Genomic DNA, 5,018 nt, shown 5'->3' with positions numbered 1-5,018 from the left:
ATATATAACTGTCATTTCCATATTTTCATTGTTATTCATATCAGAATTAAGATATTAAGATTTCACTGTTATTCATATCAGAATTAATTGTTATTCATATCAGAATCGAGATTATATAATCCATATGAAAATTATAGATTCAGTACATTATTACTCGACCACAGTAGATTTTTATGAACATTATTATTATTATTATTATTATTATTGTTGTTATTATCATTATTATTATTATTATTGCTGATATTATTATTATTATTATTATTATTACTATTATTATTATTACTAATACTATTATTATTATCACTATTATTACTATTACTATCATTATTATTGTCATCATCATCACCATCATCATCATCATCATCATCATCATCATCATCATCACCATCACCATCACCATCACCCTCATCATCATCATCATCATCATCATCATCATCATCATCATCATCATCATCATCATCATCATCATCATCATCATCATCATCATCATCATCATCGTTATTACTAGAATATTATTATTATCGTTATCATCTTTATTATTATTATTATCATCATCATTACCATTATCATTATCATTACTACTTATATCCTCATTATCAGTTTTATCCTTATTATTCTTTTCATTATTATCATTATTACAATTTTACAAAATCAAAAACAATCGATTATCTCACCTAGTAACACCTCTGACCTTTGACCTCTGCCCTCGATCGATCAGCTGTTTCTCCTTAGCATAAACAGATGCGGATGACCTTAAGCCCTTCTGAAGGTGCTTGTTTGAGTGAAGTCTACTGTTAGGTGTCTTGTTTTTTTTTTTTTTTGTTTGTCTTTCGTGGAATTGTTATTATGAATAGATTTTAGTGTTAGTGTCATCATGAGTGCTGTTGATATCCTTATTACAAGCAGTAGTGTTGTTATCATAAAGGTTATTGTTATTAGTATCGTTATCAAATTTATTATCATTATTATTATCAGCATTATTGTTTTGTATAATACTGGGATGCAATTATAGGTGTGTATGGACTGAAATGACTTTTTTTTTTTTTTGCGTGTGAAAAAACCTGTAGGTAGAAATGAATATAATTTGCATAATCCTAAATATTATCCTTAAACCACGATGAACCCGTTTATAAGGGGAGTTCGTAATATCCAATTATAACGTCAAATAGATCCCCAGTCCACACTTTAACACTTGTTAAATAAATATACATTATACAGAGATACAGTATACAATAAATAGATAGATAAATAATATTTATAACGATAATAATCTGAAATAAATTAAATTATTTTGTTGAAATCACCTAAAGAGAGGATGAAGAAAACAATTATATATATATATATATATATATATATATATATATATATATATATATATATATATATATATAAATAGACTGTTGTAAAAAGGAGAGTTTTAGTTTAAGATTCTCAACTGTGTATATGAAGGAATCAAGTGTCTTAAGAGAAGGTATGAATGGGAATGAATATCTTCACAAATACAAGAAATGTATGAGCCCGGCTTCGATTACACCTCTGATATATAGCATCGAAACCGTTCAAATACACCTCTTGTGAAGATATTCATTCTCGTTCATTCCTTCTCTACATTTGTCGCAATGAAGACTGTTATGTTATGTTATGTAACTGGAGTAACTTTGAGAAAAAAAATTGGACTAGGTACAGAGATTTTTTAAAGCATTTTAAATGGTTTTTTTTTCGTGTTTTTTGTGTATTATGAAGCGACGACAATATATTTTTTAGTCGGTAAAATACGATAACTGATAAAAATGATATATCTAATCCGAAAAAATAGGAAAATAGAATAAAAAAAGAAAAGAAGAGGGAAGTAAAAAAGAAAAAAAGAGCAAAGAGTTTTCATTATAAAGATTAACGACAAAATTGACCAATAAATTATTATTATTATTTTTTTTTTTTTTTACATATCAAATTCCCCCCTCCCCGCCTTACCCCCCCCCCCTTCCTCTCCCCGCCTTACCCCTCCTTCCCTCCTCAACCCCCTTCCCCTCCCCTCCTCAACCCCCTTTCCCCTCCTCCCCTTACCCCTCCCTCCCGCCTTCTCCCCCCCCCCCACTCTTCCCCTCCCAACCCATTTACCTCGCTCTGGTTGCCACTCGACCTGACTTGCCCTAGGCTTACTTCGTTTAAATTATGCGGGTTTCCTTTAAAGGTGGAGGGGAAGGGAGGGGAGGGGAGGAGGGGGGGAGAGGGGGAGAGAGGGAGAAAGGGGAGGAGAGGAGAAAAGGAAGGAGGGAAGAGGGGGAAACAGGGGGAAGGAGGGAGAAAAGGAAGGAGGGAGGAGGAAGAGACGGGAAAGTGGAGACAGGGGGAGGGGGAAGAAGGGGAAGGATGGGAGAAAGGGAGGAGGGGAGAGAAGGAAGGGAAGGAAGGAGGAGGAGGGGGAGGGAAGGAAGAAGGGGGAGGAAGGAAAGGAGGGGTAAGGAGGAGGAAAGGAAGAGAGGGAGGGGGAGGGAAGGAAGGAGGGAGGAGGGGGAGAGGGAAGGAAGGAGGGAGGAGGGGAGGGAAGGAAGGAGGGAGGAGGGGGAGGAAAAGGAGGGAGGAGGGAGAGAGAGGGGAGGGAAGGAAAGGAGAGGGAGGAGGGGGAGAGAAGGAAGGAGTGGAGGAGGTGAGGGAAGGGAAGGAAGGAGGGAGGAGGGGGGGGAGGGAATGGAGGAGAGGGGGAGGAAGGAAAGGAGGGAGGAGGGGGAGAGGGAAGGGAGGGGGCGGAGAGAGAGGGGGAGGGAAGGAAGGAGGGAGGGAGGGGAGAGAAGAAAGGCGGGAGGGGGATATAGAGGGGAGGAAGGAAGGAGGGAGGAGGTGAGGGACCCGGCGGCGGGAGTTTGTGGCAGGCACGTCCGGGCAGGCGTCCTTTTGGGGCTTGTCCTTCCGCTTGCTTCTGTTCTCCCTCCTTGCGGTCTTCTGGCGCGCTCTTTCTGCCTCCTCCGGTGCGTCTTTTTCCTTCCTTTTTTCTTTTTCTGGGTTTTCCATTCCCTTCCCAGTCTTCGTTCTGTCCGTTGCCTCCTTTCGTTCTTTTTTTGTTTCCCCCTTCCTTCTTTCTTGCGTCTCTCTCTTTCTTTCCCCTTCCTTCTTTCTCTTTTTCTTGCCTTTCACTCGGTTCTTCTTTTTCATTCCCTTGCTTCTGTCGTTGCTTTTCCTCCTGCTTCTTCAGTACCTTCCTTCCTTCGTCTTCTTCTTCTATCTTTTCCCTTCCTTCCTTCATTTCTTCTTTTTCTTTTCCTTCTTCTTCCTCCCTTTTCTACCTTCCCTTTCCTGCTGTGTCTTTTTACGTGTCAACATGATTCCTTAGGTGTGTCTATACCCCAACATAACCTGGAGTAGAAGTCCTACATTCTACAAGATATCCTCCAGCTTTCCTTTGCTGTGCTTGCAAGTCTTCGTTTATTCTCTCTGTCTGTCTGTCTGTCAGTCTCTCTCTCTCTCCCCTTCTCTCACTCTTTCCTCTCTCTACTCCACTCTCTCATCACGTCATCTCTCTCTCTCCTCTCTCTCTCCATCTCGCCTCTCTCTCTCTCCGCTCTCTCTCATCCCTCTCTCACTTTCTCTCGTCTCTCTTCTCTTTGTCTCCCCCTCTCTCTTTCACTCTCACCTCTCTCTCTCTCTCACTCTCCTCTCTCTCTCTTCTCCTCTCTCTATCTCTCATCTCTCTCTCTCTCTCTCTCTCTCATCTCTCTCTTTCTCTCTCCTCTTTCTCTTTGTCTCTCCCCCAATCTTTCTCTCTCTCTCCTCTCTCTCTCTCCTCTCTCTCTCTCTCCTCTCACTCTCTCTCTCACTCTCATCTCTCTCTCTCTCATCTCTCTCTCTCCTCTCTCTCTTCTCTCCTCTCTTCTCTCTCTCTCTCCCTCTCTCTCTCTCATCTCTCTCTCATCTCTCCCCTCTTTCTCCCCTCTCATCTCCTCCTCTCTTCCTCCCTCTCTCTCTCCTCTCCTCTCCTCTCTCTCCTCTCTCTCTCTCTTCTCTCTCTCTCTCACTCTCTCTCTCTTTTCTCCTCTCTCTCCTCATTCTCTCTCTCCTCTCTCCCTCTCTCTCCTCTCTCTCACTCTCTTCTCCTCTCATCTCTCTTCTCTCTCTCTCTCCTCTTCTCTCTCCCTTCTCCCCTCTCCCTCTTCTCTCTCTCTCTCATCTCTCTCTCTCTCTCCTCTCTCTCTCTCTCTCTCTCTCCTTCTCTCTCCTCTCCTCTCCTCTCCTCTCTCTCTCTCTCTCTCCTCTCTCTCTCCCTCCCTCCCTCCTCTCCCCTGAGGTTTCCTTGGATATAAAATTAATCTGTTCATCAGAGCGAGTAAATCCAGCCACGTTTCCGGTGAAAGAGTGAAGGGAGGAGTGAAAGGGAGACAGAGATGGGGAAGAAGAAGGGAGAGGGGAAGAGAGGAGAGGGAAATAGGGAGAAAGAAGAGGAATGGGGAGAGGGGGAGGAGGAGAGGGAAAAAGGGAAAGAAGAAATGGGAGAGGGACGAGGGGAGAAGGGAAATAGAGAGAAAGGGGAGGAATGGGGAGAGGGGAAGAGAGGAGAGGGAAATAGGGAGAAAGAAGAGGAATGGGGAGAGGGGGGGAGAGGAGAGGGAAATAGAGAGAAAGAAGAGGAATGGGAGAGGGGAAGAGAGGAGAGGGAAATAGGGAGAAAGAAGAGGAATGGGGAGAGGGGGAGAGAGGAGAGGGAAATAGGGAGAAAGAAGATAAATGGGGAGAGGGAAAGGGGAGGAGAGAAGGGGAGAGAGAAATGGGGAAAGAGAAGGGGAATGGAAAGAGGGAAATGAGGAGAGAAGGGGAGAGGCAAAAGGGAAAGAGGAAGGAGAGAATGGGATTGGGGAGAAGGAAAGGGAAAAAGGAAGAGAGAAAGGGAAGGGCGAGAATAAGGGAAGAGGGAAGTGGATAGGGAAGAAGAGAAGAGAGGGGAGAAGAGAAGGAGACTGAGGAGAGCAAAAGGGGAAGAAAGAGGGGATTGGTTAGAGGAAAAGGAGAAGAGAAGAACGAAAGAATAA

This window comes from Penaeus chinensis, chromosome 6, assembly GCF_019202785.1.
Source record: "Penaeus chinensis breed Huanghai No. 1 chromosome 6, ASM1920278v2, whole genome shotgun sequence".
Lineage (NCBI taxonomy): Eukaryota > Metazoa > Arthropoda > Malacostraca > Decapoda > Penaeidae > Penaeus > Penaeus chinensis.
This window is presented reverse-complemented; position numbering follows the sequence as displayed.